This window comes from Euprymna scolopes, chromosome 15, assembly GCF_053919585.1.
Source record: "Euprymna scolopes isolate OS-2025 chromosome 15, ASM5391958v1, whole genome shotgun sequence".
In the NCBI taxonomy this organism is placed as follows: Eukaryota; Metazoa; Mollusca; class Cephalopoda; order Sepiida; family Sepiolidae; genus Euprymna; species Euprymna scolopes.
Window position 1 is genome coordinate 98,896,983 of NC_136496.1, and position 22,505 is coordinate 98,919,487.

A 22,505-nucleotide genomic window follows, 5' to 3' on the forward strand; every position below is an offset into this window, starting at 1 on the left:
AACAGAAAATTTCCGACATCTCAGGCTACTGTTCACGAAGTTCTGTCGTCCTGGAGAGCAGCTTTTAAGCGAGAGTAACAAGAACTGCCGATAATGCATCCACAATGCCTTGTCTACTCTCCATTTAAAAAAAAAAAAAAGAGGTGTAAGGACTTATTAATATTTACTTAGTATAAGTCCGTCGCTCTAATTCAAAATATAAAAGCCAAGTACGTCCAAGGATGGAATACTGTTGCCATATCTGGGCAGGAGCTGCTAAAAACAGCCTATCCTGCCTTGACAGAGTACAAAATAGACTTTGTGGCTTAGTGGGGGATGCCCTTTTCTCTACCCTGCAACCTCTCTCCCGCAGAAGAGGCGTTGCGAGCCTATCCTTGTTTTATTGTTATTTCCATGGCAGGTGCTCGTCTGAACTTCAATCTCTGGTCCCCCCTCACCAATCTTTCACAAAAAACACCCGTCTAGCTGAATCCACTGTGAAAAATTTCCCCCACTCTATATCTGTGCCTTAATCAAAACGCGGATTTCATGAACAAAGCTTCTTTCTTAGAACTGCACGCCTGTGGAACTCTGTTCCGTCTGCCTGCTTCCCACTGGACTACAACTTGGATGTCTTCAAGTCCAACGTTAACAAATTCCTAATGAACCGCCCCCTTAAGTAAACACTTTATCAAATCGCCACACTAACGTAATGTACTTGCAATAACCCAAGTATCATGGTTCAATTGTGCTCTAAAAAGAAACATTCATTTTGAACACGTCCCTATCTTATAAAAGAATCCACAGTTAATTTTATAGGTTGAGCCTTTCTGCTTGTGCGGTCTCTTTTTACCGAACAAAATATGGAAGCCCGTAGGTAACCAAAAGAACATTCAATAAAACCATATTTCATATTTAATATACAAATGTTTATAATATTATTAATCATTAAACTGTGTAAATCTTAAAACCTAACAAAATTATAACAAATATTAATTATTAATTGCAGTTTGAAGAAGATAAACAAAAGGTTTTAAAAAATCATTAAGTCGCTTCTGCTTTTCCATAGCTCGTATAGTACCGTGGCCTTCGTTATAAGACGGTCTTGATAGTACACACAAATCTGACGTCACGGAAATATGCGGTTCAATCTTCACAATCGTTTGACAGTCCCCAAAGAAGGGTTTAATTTTACACACATGAGAAAAAAACAAAAAACAAATAGTGGCTTGTTGCTTAGCTGTTGGGAATTGAGGTTAATTCCTGAAAAGTTATAAACGAAAGTGACTTATCCTACAACTAACTCAAAGTCCAAGTGGCAGAAGCTGACTTATGGTTAGTAGTGGTAGGGTAAGTCATTATTTTTACAACTTTTCAGGAATGAAGCCCCCCCCCATCAACAGTTAAGGGACAAGTGACCATTGTTTCTCAGTGTGTCTTAAAGACAGCTTAAAAGAAAGGAAAAAAGAAAAAAAAAAATAGTTTTAGCTCTTAAGTCTATCGGTCGGTAGATAATTAAATTCTGCTGTGTTTGGTATAAAAGATATTTTTTTTTTTTTGTTTATGATTTCTTGAATGTTAACCTTCTGCACGTTTACTGTTTACTCTGTTGTTTTCAAGTAAATAAAATCGGTTTTACTAAATGTGGAGCAATAGGCTTTCCCCTTATTATTTTAAATAGGGGCCTAGGCACCCCACCCAATATTGAACATTAAAGTTGATTTTTTTGTGTTATTTACTTCTTTATTTATTTTAAATTAATCCGTTGCATTGTATCACATATTTTTCAATAATGTTTTCTTTTTGATGTATGACTTTCTATGTTGTAAATGATAATTATTTAATTATAAATAAAAATGATATCACCATAAAAACAAGTCTTGGCATATAGAAAAAAATCTTGTATTATTGTAGATTAACTGTCGAAATTATTATCATTTCCAATGAAGGTTACTTGGGCATATAAAAACGTTACAAACACAAAAATGAAGAAAAGCAACAAAAAAAAAAAAAAATAAGAAAAGAAAAGTCTTGGTGGATAGAAACAAGCGAACAGTTTTATTTAAAAAAAAAAAAAAAGGAAGAAGAGGAAAAAAGAAGAAATATACCGCACCCCCTCCCCATTTTCTGCATAACATTAGTTTCCTCTTCTCTACTTGTTGAATATTACTTGTGAACACCTTGAAAAACTAAAAAAAAGAAAAAAAAAAAACTTAAAAAAAAACGATTATTTTAAAATGTAGATTGAAGAATTAGTTAAGGAAAAATCTCACATTTCCATGCCATTCTAACGTTTTAAGGTAGCCAATTTTTTTTTGTGTTTTGCTATGAAAGATTTATTTTGAACATTTTACTTTTGTGGTTTTTACGACTTTGCCAATATTATTTAGTGTTAGTAGTAAAACAATTGATTAACTGCCCTAAAAAATTAAAATGATATGGGAATGAGAAATAATTTTGCATTAAATTATGCAAAATTAATTCCCCCACTTTAAATCCTAAAATATTTTTTGTTTGTTGGCATCTACTTTTAAATGTAAATATAATTTCTTTTTAATTTGACAATCTTCTTACTGCAAATGTTTATGCATTATATCCAACATTTTGATAAACTCAGTGTGAGATTTTCATCTATATTTTTCCATTGTGCCATTTTCCCCTATTTATTTGTGCCATTTTACGTTTCCCTTTTTTTTTTTAATTAGTTTTACCTAAATTTGGTTTTGACATAAGTGTAGCTATTTGTGTCAAAGTTTAAGTTTTTCACTTTCTAATTATTTGTGATTAATTTATTCTTACAATGTATTTCTTATTCTCTGTTGTATTTCTGTTTTAAATGCAACAAAATAAAATATCTTTTTCCTGGCACAAACACTGAGAGAAAATATGGCTTATTTGCCTGTTGATAGGCCTCTACTTTCTCTCCCCATGAAATAAATGCCTGCCCTATGAACCCCACATTAACCGTACCCATAAAATAAGGCTTGTTTTATTTGCCAGTCAACTAAATACACTGAACTGGTGGTTGAGAGGGAGGAAAAGTAAAAACTGGGCCTTTAGGTCATCCAAGGTGTCAGCTAGGTGGCTTTGCTACACTCCCTCAGCCCTCTTGTGGGTTGTATATTCACTTTAAAAGTCAGCCAAGCTGAACTAATGGAAAGAATGGAAGCAACTTTAAGTTTAATAAAAGCTTGTATATAGTATAGTTCCATGTAGATAGCATTTTATCCTCCATTAAGAGTAAAAGTAAATGGTTCAAACTGTTCTAATCAGAAATGAAAAAAATGTTATTTGTCAAGCCTATGAATTTATATGATGGGCGCTTTTTAACTTTTGTGGTTGGACCAATATCATTTTGTGTATTCCCCATTTTGTATTATCTTCCCTTACTGATGTTAAATTAATTTTGTACCAGATATTGTTAATGCTTCCAAGACCACTAGTTTGAATCATATTTTAGACATAGAATAATTGGTGTGATAAAATGCCTGTTGAAGATAGCCATTTTGTAGAAGTGGTTGTCTGTATTTATTTGTTTGAACTGGCTTGAAATGAAGAAGAAAAAACAAGGGTCAGTAGCTTTCTATATAAAAATACTCATATCCCTAGAGATTACAGGAAATAGATTTCAATCATGTGACTGCTACATTCCCCCCTACTTCGGCTTTTAGCTGATAAAAACAAGAGATTCTTTATTGGTTTTAGAGAACAATATTTATTTAAATTGAAAAGCCATTGCATTTTGTAGACAATATTATATTTAGATGGTTTAACTAAAATTCCATTCAGTTAAGAAAAGTGTTTCAGGTGGTGGTAAGATTAGATAAATAGTAGTAAGTAAAAATGTCAGCCACCTTCATTTTGAGATGCTTACTTGGGAGAGTCAGATTATCCAGAGAAAACATAAATATTGAAAGAAAATGAAATGAATATAGAATTTCTGAAAACAACATGCAAGCTTAGCCTAATTTGATGGCAGGAACAGATTTACATATGAAGATTTTGGTTATTATCCTATTATGTCTTAATGCAGACGGAGGGGGGGGGATCGACATAACTTTATTATATGAATTACGATGATCTTTATACAACAAAAATGCAATATAAATGTCTCGATATAAATTAATCATACATGGGAATAAAATTAAACAAATTACAAGAGAGTAAATAGTTGTTTATTTTAATCTGAAATGATTGTTTTTGCTTAAAAGATAAAAGATATAATGTTCTTTTGTTGAGAAGAGAAAAGGGTTGGTGTGGCATTGGTTGACTTCCCAAAGTACTTCTAAGTCTATATGAGTGTGGTTAAATTATGCACAAATTACTTAAGTTTCCAAGTGGAGCTAATCTGTTGCCTGTAAATTGTAGATTCCTATCAGAGTAAACTGGGACAGTGATTTCATGTCTCATATTCAGCAGAAAATTCTAACTGAAATAAGTTTCACTGTGGCAGAAATTCCAATGCAATTCTGATGCCTGTGCAAAGAGGAAAAGACTCCAGGAACAAAGTGGTGAGGTGTTATTAGTATTATTAGACGATACCACTTATGCGCGTATGTTACGTGAGTTCTTATTAGTAAAGATATGAGTCTTAGTGAGAGTTCTTGTCTTATTACATATGATGTTGTATCTTAGAGAGAGATGTGTATGTAATGACATTTTATAACAGACATATAATAATAATAATACAATTTACCTTTTTGTAGAAATCACAAACACAAAGATGAGCTTTATCACAAACACATGATGAATTTATTTTCTTACGACCGGTCGTGACTTCCTCATTAAGAACTCAAAGTTTCACATCTTAGTTTCTGAAGTGACGTCTCGCTTCAGACGTCCGCTTGTCTCTGTCTCCCCTGACTGTCTCTCTGACTGTCTCTGACTCTCTCTCGACCAACTAACTCCCACCTACTATATTGAGAAATCCATGCATCCTGGCCACGTGAGCAAAATTCACGTGTTTCAACATGCGCGACTTTGCACGTTTTCGACATTGATTTCCCAATAACCTATTTTTCTTGTGTTGTTTCCACAAAGGAATTTAACCTACATATCTAATTTATTTAACCATATTTTATTATCCACATTCTTTTAACAATTGAATAGTTTATTTATTATTTATTTCATCCGAATTAACAATTTACTGGACATTCCATTTAAACCTATTGTTCTTTAAAAACAGGGTCCAGGGTTCGATTTCTGCTTTCTCTTATTTCCATTTTAACTAATCTCTCTATTTTTATACTTACATGAACAGGGGACAGCCCTTATCATGTAACATCCCTCCCTTCCATATTTCACAAAAAAAAATGTATGCATTTTTAACTTTAGTACATTTTTTTTATTTTTACATCTACATCTACACAACCACACGGCTAGAAAGATCAGGCTAAAAAAACACACAAAAAAAAAAAAAAAAAAGAAATCTCTTTTAGTCAGCCCTTCACGGCCGACTTCACAAGTATTTATTTTTTTATAAGATCAGGACCTTTCTGATCTTTGTGGCATTTACTTTTTGGGTGTAGGATATTTACCTATGATACACATCAGCTATTTTCCAGCCACCCATATGCCGCAGACTAGAGGTTTTCACCTTTCTCGAAATGGACGACTTCACAAGTATTTATTTTTTTATAAGATCAGGACCTTTCTGATCTTTGTGGCATTTACTTTTTGGGTGTAGGATATTTACCTATGATACACATCAGCTATTTTCCAGCCACCCATATGCCGCAGACTAGAGGTTTTCACCTTTCTCGAAATGGACGACTTCCTTCGTCTCAAAAGTGTTCTGATCTCTCTTTCCACATGGTTAGTCTTATCAAGTATGGCTTTGTTTTTTTTTATTCTATAACTATCTCATACGGGACATACCAAAGCTCATATACTTAAATCTTTGTGGTTGGCTTCAGAAGTTTAAGATATCCCTTTTTACACTCATACGGATTCACTCGGATTTCCTTGCTTGGATTCTTGAAACTTCGACGAGGATTTAGAAATATCACCCCTAACTAACACCTTTCGCGCCCAACAACTTAATTGCGCCTAAATTCTATCTAATTGCCCGATTTTTTTGTGATTTTTCTTTTCTCTCACCAGGGCTTCCAAGATCCAGCAGATATATCCCACATTCATGCTTCTCTAAAAAAAAATACAAGGTTATATCTTTCTTACGTAATCTACGGCATATTTTTGCCTGTCTCTTACTTCATTAAGCTATATGTGATTGCCTCGGGACTACCTCTCATCGGTTTACTGGTCCCCTTAAGAATTTTCGTATTCTTTCCAACGCCTGTTTATTAACTAAGCCAAGACTTACTACTTTGCTTGGAGTTGTTACGTGCAACCAGCTTATTTTAAGCACTTAATTAACCAGGTTCCCAAATTTTTCGTATAGGGGCACTTCTTGTGCTTATCAATCCCTACCAAGTCACTTTTCTTGGAGAAAAATTTTTAGGATCTCTAAAAAAAACAACAAAACCAAATGCTAAAACAAAACATCTTTCTTACGGCTTATCACATCTAAAAACTCTCCAAATGCCCGTTTACGTAATTTTAATTCTTGTCCCCCTTCTAAAATTCTAACTGAATCTGTAAGCCAACCATACGTCTTAACTTATTTTCTACTAGATCATTTTAATCTAATGTATATTTACGGATAACTTTGAATTCTTGCTGTGAAAATCATAACATTACATACATAAGACAATTTACAATATTTGTTCAACATCATAAAAACATTTTCAAAAAAAAAAAAAAAAAATACCTTAATACATTTAAACATTTTGCAACAGTTATAACTTTTTTTTTTTAACAACAAAAAAAAATCATCTGTAACAAACAACAATTCAACAGTCTGTCCAAAACAATTGTCCCTTTTTTTTTTCAAAAACAAAATAAATGAACAGGCAAAAGCCGAAAAGTTCACTATGAACACAAAATGCATTTCCAAACAATTTAAACGCTGTTTAAGAAAGTACATGCGACCTTTGAAAAATTCCTGTTTTGATTGACAGATTTAATTCAACAATTCGTCCAAACGATTTCATATTGACACAGATTTTCTAATGACATTTCTACAAATTTCAAAACAATAATGGATTACACAATCTCTGCATTCGCGTGTATGTGTGTGTGTGTGTGTTTTTTTTTTAACAGACCAATTCATTTATCAATGAATTACGCATGGTGACTTGTTTACTATTTTTTTCCATTACTACGAATTTCTTTTTACGGCATATCGGCCTTTTCTTCTTTTTCTTTTTAATATTTCTTGTATCTTTTGTTCTCTGTGTGCGTGTATGTTCAAATTTTTTTTTTTTTTCATTTTTTTTTCTTCGCATTTCTGTGATCGTGTAATTTTTTTTCTTTTTCCGTGGTATTATTTATTTATTATTTTTTTTTTTAATTATGTTGGACTCTTTTAAAACGTTGTGTTTCTTTTTCTTTTTCGAATTCTGTGATCGTGTGATTTTTTTCTTTTTCCGTGGTATTATTTATTTATTTTTTTAAATTATGTTGGACCCCTTTAAAACATTGTGTTTCTTTTTCTTTTTCGAATTCTGTGATCGTGTAATTTTTCTTTTTCCGTGGTATTATTTATTTATTTTTTTAAATTATGTTGGACCCTTTTAAAACGTTGTGTTTCTTTTTCTTTTTTTTCGTGGTATCGACCCCAGGTTCGGTTTCTGCATCGCTGATGCAAAAGGTTCACGAACACCAAATTGTGAGTTGTTATATAGTTATTATTATTAGTATTATTAGGCGATACCACTTATGTGCGTATGTTACGTGAGTTCTTATTAGTAAAGATATGAGTCTTAGTGAGAGTTCTTGTCTTATTACATATGATGTTTTATCTTAGAGAGAGATGTGTATGTAATGACATTTTATAACACAGACATATAATAATAATAATACAATTTACCTTTTTGTAGAAATCACAAACACAAAGATGAGCTTTATCACAAACACATGATGAATTTATTTTCTTACGACCGGTCGTGACTTCCTCATTAAGAACTCAAAGTTTCACATCTTAGTTTCTGAAGTGACGTCTCGCTTCAGACGTCCGCCTGTCTCTGTCTCCCCTGACTGTCTCTCTGACTGTCTCTGACTCTCTCTCGACCAACTAACTCCCACCTACTATATTGAGAAATCCATGCATCCCGGCCACGTGAGCAAAATTCACGTGTTTCAACATGCGCGACTTTGCACGTTTTCGACATTGATTTCCCAATAACCTATTTTTCTTGTGTTGTTTCCACAAAGGAATTTAACCTACATATCTAATTTATTTAACCATATTTTATCATCCACATTCTTTTAACAATTGAATAGTTTATTTATTATTTATTTCATCCGAATTAACAATTTACTGGACATTCCATTTAAACCTATTGTTCTTTAAAACTTATGTCCAGGGTTCGATTTCTGCTTTCTCTTATTTCCATTTTAACTAATCTCTCTATTTTTATACTTACATGAACAGGGGACAGCCCTTATCATGTAACAAATTCTTGCTCAAGAAGAGCTGTTCATCCACTGTATGGGGCAGAAATGTACTGTTATTTGCAAATAACATATTCTGGAGTTGAGATTTAAAATATCAAAAAGACAACTGATCCAAAGTCAAATTGACGAAGGTTGTCTTCGGATGTAGAAATAGCACTGGAATACATTCCAAGAGTTTATCCCGGCATGGAATTCACTATAAATGCTAACCCTTATATGAGGACTGAAATGTACCAAGAAAGTGATAGCTTAGTATGTGAATTTACCAACTTGTAAGAAAGAATAGGGTAGGGATATTTGCAACAATGAATATCCGTGTGAAGAGTCTGCATGGCTGTAAGTCTAACGATTGAGCAACTTTATTAAATGTCAGTATGGGAGAGTAGTTTATGGACTGAGGTTGAAATTTCTCTCCATGTTTCATTTTACTTCAGTCAAAGTTCTCAAAAATCAAGGGGGCAGGGCCCCTTCCTAGGGACTAACACTTGATCTCTATATGAGATACATAGATATCAGAATGTTTTTATTGGGTCACGAATACTGTGTGATTTTGAATATCTAGTCAAGGTTTACTTGTAGGAAAAAGTATAGATTTTAAAAGCATATTTTCGATGGGAACCGGTCAAGTTGTATTGTATAACACATTTACATGTATGAGCCTGAAACAAAATGTGTTGAAATTCGCCTGCTAAATCACTTCCGGTATATTGCAATGTCTGTCAGGAGTTGTCCTTTAACCCTTGGGCTACGATGGTATTTTCACACATCACATAAAATCAAGTCTAGGGTCTTTGAAAAAGAATTTTTTTATCAAAAAATACAAACATTCAAATATGGGTTTTAAGCATGGGTTTCATTGATTGATTAATGCAGTTAGGGCAAAGAAGAATTCCATAGTCCTTGTAAACACCATTAATTCTTCACAAATACAACAGCCCCTTTGTAAATATGACATTATGATAATAGCTAATGAGTCCGACAAAGAGTAGGATAGACAGGATAACCACCAACTTCTACACTTTTGATGGCCTTGAGTCTGACTTGTCAAAATGTAGATCATATTTTTGCAAATAAAAGTGTAGTATCGGTTCTCACCTTGGTTAGAAGAGGAGAAATTTCTCTAGACTGACAATTTTTATTTTTGTCCCAATCCAAAGTGCCATTATTTTGGAGTGGGGGGGAATACCCACATTGAAAACCGACTTTGTCTCTACCTTTGGGTAATTTAGTATTGAAATAATGCAGCTTCTTATTCCAGTAGAGTATTTCCAAGGACTGCAAGGTTGTGGAACTCTCTTCCTGCTCACTGTTTTCCTTCTACCTACAGCTTTGGTCTTTTCAAGACTAAGGTCAATAGGTATCTCCTGTCTTTGCAATTATCAGCTTTTGTTCTTGTTAGCTCCTTACATCAAGTGGCTTCATACCTTGTCTCGAGGTCCTGGATATGACCTTAAACTATATCCGATGGTGAGGGCTCCAGCTTGCAGGCCTTAGGGAGTGTGGAGCCACCCTTTAATTGCCATTGCTCCCAGGTCCACTCTGACCCGGAGTGGTAGCACCTGTTAGGGTCCCAACTATGAGTTAAATAGAATACGACTTAAAAAACAAATATACTATATTAAAAAATCGTTCTTCAAAATCACCAGATTCGGCATTAAATAACCTGAAAAGGGTTGATATGCCGTAAAACAAAACAACCAACCAACCTTGTCTCGAGCGATTTCTATAAAAAAAAAAAAATTATAAAAATTGCATCCATGGAAGAATGTGAGAAAAATATGTTCAGAATTTAAAGGTAGTTTTATATCATTATTAATATATACTATTGATCGAGGAATCTTTTTGAGTTAAAATTCAAGTTTCGTTAGATAAACACAAACTCAATTCAAATTTAGTGGTCATTTTGTTCTGATTCTGCTTCTCTCATATCTCGTTGACATTTTTCAATTTGAGTTGCATAATACTAAGTAGAGTTTTAATGAAAATGATTCCTCATTTAATAATATATAACAAAAACATCAGCATAAAACTACCTTTAAACAAATTTTTCTTGCATTCTTCCATGGCTGCGATCTTGGAAAATTAAATAATAAGGGCTTTTACGTTCAATTTTTTTTTTTTTAGGAGAGGCTATTTTGCCGGTTGTAGTACAATAGCCAATCATGCTTACAAGCTTATTTTGCCGGTTTCTGAAAAACAAACCTTTCGGTTTTTTTTTTGGGGGGGGGGGTTGCTGGTCATGGTAAAATAGATCTCAGATTATTTCCCCGGTAAATATTTTTATTACTAATGCTAGCAAGGCATATTTAGAAAACAGATTTAATACAAGTTTACTTATATACATAATTTTTAAGACAATTTTGAGTTTTTCTTACTACCAAATGTTGAAACATTAAGACGATTTATTTAAAATAAAATATTAAAAATATGCAGCTGTCTCAGAATATTCAGGCATTTGCAAATCGACTAGGGATGTGCAAAATGAATAGCCGATGCTCAAAATGTATAAACATTTTGACCCCTCCCTTTATTTAAAAATTCACCTAAAAATTAGGAAATTAACCAATTTTAATGAAACTTTCAAATAATGATCATGGAATATAATGAACCCATTATTTTTATTTGAATCTAAGTAGAAATTTGTTTAAACAAAAAACACCTTTACGTTTATGGTTTTCAGTAGTAAAAAAAAAAATGAGAATTTATTTTTGCTTTTTTATGAAAACAAAGCATTATAAATTTTAACAATAAAAAATTTTCATTTTTTTCAGAAACCTTACGAAACGCCTCTAAAGTCCATATTAATGAAATCGATATGACTCAAAAAATTAATCTGGCACTGATGATATTATCATTGAATTAAAGCATTGTTTATTTTTCCGGCTGATAGTACAGGAGCCCTAACTCTTTGGTAGCACTTAGAGCAGCTGCTCTATTATCAGTTATATAATATCAGGATGTTTGTAGTGCTATGTCGTGCATGGAAAGGGACCCTGCACATCTCTGGTGAGCATTCCCAAGGCCACATTCCTGTGAATGAGGAGTCAGCTGATGGTAATGGTGGCTATGCGCATCCGCTTTGTCTAGCACCTCTCACCCTAAACTGTAACTACAAAAATGAAATGACAACTCAATCCAAAATAACGATCAAACCAGACACACACTTAAACAATGATTCGCCTCTTATCTTGAGGCTTGCATTTACAAATATCTGGGAACTTAGAACTAACTTAGATGATGTAGAATCATTTCTCTTAGCAAACTCCCCAGATATTTTAGCACTAAGTGAAACTAACTTGCACCCCCTCCATCCCCTCTAACATCTTTAACATGTCTGATTATCTTCCACTTTGTCGTAAGGATTCTGGCAGGCACACGCATGGACTTGGGAGTCTATGTTCATAATACCTTCCCCATAACTTGGGAATCCAAACAAGAATCAGATGACTAGGCCTTCATGTGTTTTAAACTAACTTTACAACATAGTGTTAGCTACCTATATTTTATTTATCGCTCTCCATCGACCCAGGATTGTACTTTAATCAATCATGTCTCTGACAGCATAGAGGTCATAATCTCCTTTAACATTAGTGCCCAAATACATATATTTGGTGACTTTAATGCCAACCAAAGTAATTGGCTTGGCTTCTCTAACTACACTTACACAGCTGGTAGCATCATTTATAACTTTTCTATATCGCATTCCTTCACATAGACAGTAACATTCCTGACCCGTCTCCCAGATTGTCAGGACCAGCAAACCTCACTTCTGGATCTATTTCTGACAACTGTTCCAGAGGATTGTGTAACAAATACTCATTGCCCACTCAGGAATGCTGATCATGCTGTGATAATGATAGACATCACTCTAAACTCTCGACCCCAAGTATAAGAGCCATTGCTCAAAGCGACAAGGTACTACAACAAGGCTGACTGGGATGCCATTAAAGATCACATCGGAGATGCCCCAAGGGGAAATATCTTTTCTCTTCCTGCAGAACAGCGCACAAATGAGATCACTGAATGGTTCAAAGCAGCACATGTTTCCACATGGAAGTTCTATAGCAAACACCACTCTCCCCAATGGTTTACTTCTACTTGCTCAGCTGCCATTGCTCAGAGGCAACATGCATACCACAGATTCATCCAGCATAAGTCTTGTACAAACAGACAAAAGTTTATAGAAGCTAGGAGTAATTGTAAGAAAGAAGTAGCGACAACTAAGAGAGAAAATACCGAAACCACCAGGAAACATATTAAAGTGCAGAAATTGGGAACTCCTGATTTCTGGAAAATCTGCAATAGTAATAGTAAATAATGGACAACAATTCCCGACTATCCAATAATGATGAGGTTGTTTGCATGACAACCAAGAAAGCTAACATGCTTGCCCATCAGTTTGCATCAAACTACTTTGGACCCAGCAAACCACTCCCTCCCTGATTTTCCTTTGCAGACGGTAACCACACTAGATAATCTGAAAATCACCCCTTCTCAAGTACATGATATCATAAAAAACCTAGACACCTCAAAAGCATGTGGACCTGATCTCATCCCGGTTGTACTATTAAAAAAAATACTCTGCTGAGGTTGCTTCAGTTCTCTCCAAACTCTTTAACGAATGCCTTAACGAATCTTGTTTTCTTGACTGCTGGAAAACTGCTTCTGTGGTACCAGTTTACAAGAACTCTGGCGAAAGAAGTGACCCATTAAATTATTGCTCCATTAGCCTCCTCCCTCTTTTCACTAAAATATTTGAGTCCATAATTAATCAAGCTCTAGTCGACCACCTTACAGTTGCTAAACTTCTGTCCGATCATCAACATGGATTTAGGCAAGTCTGTTCTACTGCACATATTCTAACTGTAATTTTTGAACGTATGTACCATGCACCGAATAAGTTAGGGGAAGGGAGGGTAGTAGTTCTAGATATATCTAAGGTTTTTGACAGGGTATGGCATGATGGTCTCTCATGAAAATCAGATCCTATGGTATTACTGGATGAATACTTAACATAATTAAATTCTTCTTAAATAAGAGAAGAATCCAGGTTGTCCTTAATGGTCGTACATTCAAACAATATAGTATAAATGTACCTCCGGGATCAATCCTTGGACCTTTAATTCCTGATATTCATAAATGACTTCCCTGATAAAATAGTCTCTGAGATGGGTATATTTGCTGACGACACCACACTATATAGCAGATTCAAGGAGAAAATGAATGAACACATATCCAAGGCAATGACAGAACCCCTAGAGAAGACTTCCAATCTGTAGTGGAATTGGGTAAAAAATGGATGGTAACGTTCAACACTGCCAAGACTAAGCTCATTTCCTTTAATAATTACAAGAAACCTTCTCAACCACCAATAGTCATGGCTAAAGATACATTACCTGAAAGTACTTCGTTCAAACTTCTCAATGCTTAAGGGGAATATGAGTTGGAACAGATACATTGAGAGCATTGCCAAGGCTGCTACAAAAAAGATGGGCTCTCTCTACCGTGCTAGAAAGTTACTTACACCTGAAAGTATTCTGTACTTATACAAGGCCAGCATTCGCCCATGTATGGAGTATTGTTGTCACATTTAGGCTGGTGCATCTGCTACTAGTCTCCCACTCCTGGACAGGGTTCAAAACTGTCATCTGAGCTTCGACTTCTGTCCTATCAACGAAATGTTGCATCCCTCTGCCTGTTTTACAAGTATTTTAATGATGGATGCTCCAACAAACTACAAGCACTTGTACCTCCTTGTACGTAAATACCGACAAACCCAAGCAGGAAAGTTCCATCCCTACACAGTAGAGATCCCTAGATGTAAGAAAGCCTTTGACTCTAATAGTTTCTTCTCCAGAAATGCTAGACTTTGGAATTCTCTTCTGGATTCTTGCTTCCCCAACTGTACTGACATGCAGAAAGAAGTTCAAGTGTAATGTGAACAGACATCTTGCTGCTCAACTCCCTACATAGTATCCTTGCAACTTATGTCCCTGATAGTAGCACCTTACATCAAAGTGGCACTGTGCCTTGTTTGGAGTAAAAATGTAATATAAAAATTAAAAAAATATTTTTACACAAAAAATCATAATTGCAAAAAAAAATTTTTTTTTTTTTTTTTAGATTACATTTTTAGCATAATTTTTACATTCTAATATTTTCCTTACCTGAATGAACGTGTAATCTCCAGCATAACATAATTTTTATATAATAAATCTCACCTGTCTGTTTAAATGTATGTATGTATGTATGTATGTCTGCCTAAAACTTTCGACAGAGGTGACGAATTTTCACAAGATTGGTGTTATTTTGAAGCTCAACTCTTCGGACGACAAATATCGAAAAATTGGCTAAAACATTGATTCCTTCACCCTCAACTGAGCACTTTTCTACAAGGAGGGGTCGCTTTTTTCATCGATATTTTCGAAAGTCATCCCCTCTTTTCGATTGACTAGCCTTAATTTAAACTTCTGTCACGGCGATGGATGCAACGGCAAAGACGTCATGTTTTTTGTTTTTTTTTTCACGTTCTTTTCCTGCTTCACAGTACGGGTTCGAGTCTGCCTGCCTACTATTTTTTTTTTTGCTCAACACACACCTCCAAACACCCGAGCAACGCCAGGAACCCAGGTTAGTTTTTATATAATGTTGAAAAATAAAAAAATAAAAATTGAAAAAAATTAAAAGCACGAACACAGAAAAATAATTAAATTAAAAAATAATAAAAATTGTACAGTAGGAATATACGGTTGCATGGCTGAAAGCAAAAAAAAAAAAAAAAAAAAAAAAAAAAGAAAGAAAGAAAATCAGTCAGTTTTTCACCTCTTCCTTTCCTTCAACCACCAGACATTTTCAGATAGCCTTTTGACTGACATTTTCGGCTTCTGTAGAACTCATGCTAGACAAATTTTCATTTATTTTCATTGTGTGAAGTCAGCATCTCTCGCTTTTGGGATCTAATCAAGCTATTTTTTGGTACAAACAAGATGTTTTATTTTATTTTATTTTATTTATTTTTTTTTATTTAATCCAGCATCTTAGGACTTTTCTTTGGAATAGTCTCATAAAACTAATATTTATCTTTCAAAGGATTTTTACAATGAATGTATTTAACTTTAAATTAGCTGAACTTGTCAGTTTTCAAATGTCACCGTAAAAACATTTTTCGTTATAACCTTTTTTTTTTTTTTTCACGTGTAAAAAATATTTTTTCCCCTTTTGGAAATTATCTTTCAAATACAATCAAAAAGTAATCGGAAAATGTCTCCCTATCAGTGTTCCGCCATTAATGCATGTACTTAGCAAATCCAAAGTTTACCCTTGGGAAGGTTCTTTTATCAATGCACCCACTGGAAACAAGTCACAGACCACAAAATCCATCTTCTTCAAATCCTGCCTCCAGAGCCGAGGCCGCCGAGATATATTATTAACATGTTAATATATCTCGGCGGTCTCGCCAGAGCCCACACACTCGGTGCCCGGAAAACTCGTCCCCGGAAAACTCGTACATACCCCCCCCCCTTTGCTAGGTAGGAAAACTTGTCCCTTATTGATAAATATCGATTGAAAACACATTTTATGAGCGTTCTTAAAGAAGAAATTGTCTTTAAAAGAGAATACACATACATCTAATAATATTTTTTAAAATTATTTTTATCTCGTTTTAAAAAATAAACTTGATCACGTAGTCAAGATACGAAAAACGAAACCATATATTTATTTAAAAAAATAATTTAGTTTTAACACTTTTTGCGTGATTACGAAACAAAAATAAAAGAAAGAAAACACGTATTATCAAAGAAAGTAATTATTTTATTTAGAAGAATTAATTTATTTGAAAGAATTCTTGTTATTACGAAACAACAAAAAAGAAAACACCGTATTATGTAATTTTGGTACTGCGCTGAAATAATAACGTTATTATTTTAAAAGCCATTCTTAACATGGGGAGGGGAGGGTATCGTTTAAAAGTCATTACGGGGCACTTGTGCAGTATGCAGACGGCGGCTGTTGTTAGAGAGCGATAAGGTAAATGCTTACTTTAACTATAACAAAACACCGACCAATAAAATTTTTTTTTTTAAGGCTTTCGAGGTCGCTGACAACGAATCTGATATTAAAACCTGTCGCAAATTTATCGTTTGCATGGTATTAACCCCTGAACCCTCGCACTATTTTGTGCCAACTCACCGCCATCGGTTATGCTATTCTTGGTGCCCGGAAAACTCGTCTCGGGAAAACTCGTCTCCGGAAAACTCGTCTCGGGAAAACTCGTCCCCTTTCGCTAGGTAGGAAAACTGGTCCCTTATTGAATAAATATCGATTAAAAACACATTTTATGATCGTTCTTGAAGGAGAAATTGTTTTTTTAAAATAGACTATAGCCCCCCCCCCCCATAATATTAAAAAAAAATTTTTTTTACTTGTTTGATGTTTTTTTTTTAAATAAAATCGATTTTCTAAGTGTCCGTTTTCTACCTAACTGGCTAAGTTCTTAGTGGTTTCACTTATTTTAAAGCGTTTATTATGTTCATAAACGAGACCGCATATTTTTTTTTTATATTAATATAAAAAGAATTTACTTATTTACTGTTGTTATAAAAGGGTAAAATGGATTTGGGTTTGTATTACTGTACACATAGATTCGAAAAAATTGTCAAAAAACAAATATATAACAAATAAATGTTATCAAAGGCAAGATAAGTTACTTTCCTACCAAACTGGATATATTTTTCGTGTTTTTATTCAATGTAACATGTTTATTCAGCTCGAAAAACATACAGTGTTTACCGATGTATTGGACAATTCAAAATAGCGGCCGACTCTCTCTTAAACACAGTAAGTTCGGGAATAGGTGTTATAAATAATAAACTAGACAAAATACTATTAAAAAAACACCGGATATATGTCAACCTATGTCACGGTAATATATATTGAGCGAATTTCTAACAGTATTTTGTCTAGTTTATTATTTTTCGAATCTATGTGTACAGTAATACAAACCAAAATTTTAATATTTTTTGAAATATAATTTAGAGAGGGGGGGGTTATATCTCCTTCGGAAAAACAACCAACAAAAAATGAAATTAAAAAGATTCTTGATAAACGATAGCGGAGTTTTCAATAAAATTGATTAATACATTTATTTAGTGATTACTTTTTCTCTGAATGATTGATTTTAGAATTTTGAAGTAAAAATTAAAAAAATTAAAAATGAGTTAACGAGAGATTGTTAGCACATGGCATCTCTCGCGCCAAAAAAATATTTCGCTTTTGATTTATTAGTTAATTTTTGCAAAATTTGACAGGACGACAATAAATGTGGATAATTGATAGAATTATAATTTTAAATAACGCATGAGTGCATTGCATTTGGTATGAGAGAAAACGAAAACATAACAACAAAAAACTATCATAATTAAAAAACCAAAACAAAAAAGTAACGCTCCCAGTTTTTAATTTTTTTGTTTTGTTTTTTTATTATTGTTTTTATGACTCCAAAAAACATCGTTAAAATAAGAACCAAAAATTTTTTTAATTAACTTTGTATGAACATAATAAACGCTTTAAAATAAGTGAAACCACTAATAAATTGGCCAGTTAGGTAGAAAAAAAAACAAAAAAAAACATTAAACAAATAAAAATATTTTTTAAAAATATTATGGGGGGGGCTATAGTCTATTTTAAAAAGCAATATCTCCTTCAAGAACGATCATAAAATCGATATTTATTCAATACGGGACCAGTTTTCCTACCTAGCGAAAGGGGACGAGTTTTCCCGAGACGAGTTTTCCGGAGACGAGTTTTCCCGGGACGAGTTTTCCTAAATTCGCTATTCTTACATGATGCGTTCACGCATGGACGCGCGTAGTAAGGTGACTTGTCACATCGCGGAAGAATGTTTTTTAGCAGACATTTAAAATAACAAGAAAGTTTTCAAAAACAAAATGTGATTCATTTTTCTGTGTTACGTAGTTTTTGATGCTTATTTAATTGATCTAAAAAATCAAGTTTTCACGAGCGGTCTACAAAAGCATTTTTATTTTTCGTTTTTTTATTTAAATTTTTTTTTTTGGAGGAGGGGGGGTCAATTATAAAACTTGTACAATATTTAACAGGTGCTTCTGCAGTTTAATTTACCGTTTTTCCGTAAGTAACGCGCCGACATACACCGAGCAAAAGAACTTTAATTTTTCATAAAAATTCTGTCTGCCCCTCCATCGCCCTACCTTACTACGCGCGTCCATATCATGTAAGAATAGCATAAACGATGGCGATGAGTTGGCGCAAAATAGTGCGAGGGTTCAGGGGTTAATACCATGCAAACAGTAACTTTGTGACGGGTTTGAATATTAGATTCGTTGTCAGAGACCCCGAAAACCTTATAAAAAAACAAATTTTATTGGTCAGTGTTCTGTTGTAGTTAAAGCAAACATTTATCGGCGATAACTCCAATTTCTTTTTGGTCAAATAATGCGGCAAATAAGTAAGGAACAAGTTTGTTTGTTTTTCCGAACAGAAAAATATTTGAAACCCAAACATTTATTATATCAAAATGTATCAATATATAATCATAAACATTTATTTAAAAGTAAACGTATTTTTTTAATGATTGCTTCCTCAAAGCATTTTCTTTCACTTTCTTCGTATATATCTCAGATTTTATTTTTAATCGCGCGTGTATTTATTTTATTTTTTTGAATTTTTCTTTCTTTGATTCATACTTTTATTGCGTGTCTTTCGTTCGGTTTTGTTACATAATCAACCGTATCCACGTCCGGTAGCTTGATTTTTTTTTCCGAGCACTGATCTTGGACATTGTCGTGATAATACATACTTTGGAAGCATTGATAAACAGACTCGAAGGTGGTGTAAAATGCATTCTTTATTGTCTAGTAGTAAACGTTGCACTGAGAAACAATGGCGGACGAGATTCATACGTCACGGGCCAAGGGGCATAACTCTAGGCGACTAATAGTCTCTTAGCCTATATTATGACATCCCTTCCCTCCCATATATATGTATATAGTCCAAGGGCGATATTTAGCCTTTATCTGATTAAGGGATAACATAGTCTCTAATATATTATTTAGCTTGTCTCCATTGTTCTAGGGTAATGGTATTGTCTCTTTTTTTTAGGATAGTGTAACCTATAAGTTCAGTTTCTGAGGAGCATTCACTCGTCTCTGAGATCTTCTTAATTCGGGGGTGAGTTTCTCAGTTCGGGTGTGAGGCGTGCCGCTGGAGTGTTGTTCGGTGGTCGGCTGTTCGATTTGTTTAGGGGGGGGACCTTCCTTCTGGGTGGGATCCGGTGGAGAGTCGCTGGGGCGAGGTTGGTCGGATCTATTTGCGGTTGTTGATCTCCTCCCAGCTGGTCTGAGGAACTGCCTGTTCCTTCTATAGGTGTTACCGTTCTCAGATTCAACTATGTAGGATCTGGGTGTCACGCTGGAGCGCTGAATTTTTCCAGGCTCCCATATCTTTGCTTTTTCCTGCTGGACATAGACATTCTGTCCTGCATGTAGGTGGGAGTGGTGTCTGTTATGTTTCCTGTCATAGCAGACCTTAGACTGATCTTTCTGTTTCTGTATGGCTGTCCTAGTCTGCTCATCGCCAAGTTGTTGCTTGGATACTAGGGGTGTCCGTATTTTTCGTCCGTTGAGTAACTCTGCCGGGGACTTAATGTCTGATGACAGTGGCGTGGCTCTGTAAGCCATCATTGCTAGGTAGCTGTCTTGACCAGTTTCCCCTGCCTTCGTCAAAATTTTCTTGCATGTTCCCACCATTCTTTCTGCGAATCCGTTAGACTTGGGGTAATGTGGGGACGATGTCCTGTGTTGGAAGCTGTACGTCCTGGCGAAATCCTTGAAATCTTTACTTGTAAATTGTGGACCATTGTCCGAGTACAAGATTTCCGGCACTCCTTGTTCCTCAAATATCGTCTTAATACTTCTAATAACGGATATTGATGAGGCGGACGGAAGGCGTCGTACGAAGGGGTTTCGGCTGTACTGATCTGCCACAAGCAGATATTCTTTCCCTGCCAATGTGAACAAGTCTGTGCTGACGTACTGCCAGGGGTACGTAGGGGTTTCGTGCTGGAGTATTGATTCGGGCGGGATACTGGCTTGGTATTTCCGGCATGTGTGGCACTCTCGGACTATATCTTCTATGTCCTTATTTAACCCTATCCAGTACACCGCTGAACGCGCTCGTAACCTCGTTCTCTCTACTCCTTGGTGTGAAGCATGCAGCTCTTCCAGTATGCCTCTTTGCAACGAGGCTGGGATAATGATTCTCTGGCTCTTGAGTAGAATTCCATCCTGGACCCCAATCTCATCTCTGAAATTCCAGAATGGCAGGAGAATTCCTGGGCAGTCAGCCCGGTTGGAAGGCCAGCCGGTCAATACCATGCTTACAAGTTGCTTTAGGAGTGGATCCTGGGATGTTTCCACTCTTATATCTTCAACTCTCGTCGGCGCAAAGTTGAGGTATGAGATCATGCTATGGACGTTGAGATCGATCCCTTCAATGTGCCCACTGGGTCTGGGTGCTACTCGTGACAAGCAGTCTGCAATTGGAACTGTTTTTCCTGGGGTATATTTTACAGTAAAATCATATCCCTCGACCTTCAATAACATTCTAGCCAGTCTTGGGGGTGCTTGTGCTAGATTTTTCAATGCTATCGACTCCGATGGCTTGTGATCCGTATGAATTGTCGTTTTGTGGCCCCAAACGTAACTGTGAAATTTCTCCAGGCCAAAGACGATAGCCAACATCTCCCTCTCTATGTTTGAGTAGCGTGTTTCTGGTCCGGAAAGTGCTTTGCTCGCGAATGCTACTGGTCTGTCGTTTTGTAGCAGAGCCGCGCCTATACCCATTGAAGACGCATCTACCTGTAGCACTATTGGTTCTTTAGGGTCGAAGTATCGGAGTGTCGTATGATTTCCGATCTCTTTTTTTGATTTCTTCGAATGCCTGTTGCTCCTGTGAAGACCATGTGAAGTCATTCTTCTTCGATGTTAACTCACGTAGGGGTTTTGTCAGTGTCGCGAGTCGTGGAGAGAATTTGTTCAAGTAGTTCACCAGGCCTAGGAAGCTGGTGAGCTGCTTTGCATCCTCGGGGGGTTGCATCTGTGTGATCGCCTCTATTTTCCGGGGATCTGGCTTGACACCGTCTCTTGAGATTATGTGGCCGTAGAAAGGGATTTCGGAGGTTTTCACCACAAATTTCTCTGAATTAAACCTGCAGTTTCTTTCCCTTAGCTGCCTCAGTGCCTTGTCATGGTCACTGCCGTATTCCTCGAATCCGTAAATTTATTATTGGGGGGGGGGGTCGTTTTAAAACTATATCTTACCTTAGTATTTTCTTTGATTTTCTATTTTGAGTGGTTATCGAAACTCCTAAGATGTGATTATCTCATGTCGGACATTTTTTGTAGAAAAGTAACACTCTACATTACTTTTTTTTTTTTTAATGTTTTTTTTGACTAAATAAACTCTTTAAAATAAGTTGAACCACCAAAAACATTCAAAACTAGTTAGAAAACGGACAATTAAAAAAATCCATTTAATTTTTTAAAACAACAGTAAACAAGTAAAAATATTTTTAAAAAATATTATGGAATGTGTATTCTCTTTTAAAGACAATATCTTCTTCAAGAATGGTCATAAAATGTGTTTTCAATCGATATTTATTCAATAAGGGACCAGTTTTCCTACCTAGCAAAAGGGGTCGAGTTTTCCGGAGACGAGTTTTCCTAAATTCCACACACTCAATGTGCTGACAGTTTTATGGTTCCATACACATGCTGGATTGCTGGGCTGGCCAGGTTTCCGGGATCAAAATATCTGCGGCTCTTATAAACACCAGAGCATTAAAATAAACTTAAAAAGCATGTTTGATTATTTTACCGTGATTGGCAAATTAGCCCCCCCCCCCCATTTTTTTAAAATCCCACTCCATCTTTCCATTCTAAGTTAAAGGCGCATTTGTTCTGTCAAAGAAG

At 35.1% G+C, this 22,505-nt stretch overlaps 1 protein-coding gene across 7 annotated transcripts in view; it reads left to right on the top strand.

The window, feature by feature from the left end:
• LOC145294027 (uncharacterized) overlaps window positions 1-22,505 on the top strand; it is a 234,371-nt gene that overhangs the window by 40,498 nt on the left and 171,368 nt on the right. Inside the window, exon 1 of one of the 7 annotated variants that reach the window (XM_080140996.1) lies at window positions 18,968-18,982. The exons of the other annotated variants lie outside the window; for them this stretch is intronic. The gene's annotated coding sequence lies outside the window, so the exon portion shown is untranslated. Of the gene's footprint in view, window positions 1-18,967; window positions 18,983-22,505 lie in introns of those variants that run through there. 7 annotated transcript variants of the gene reach the window in all.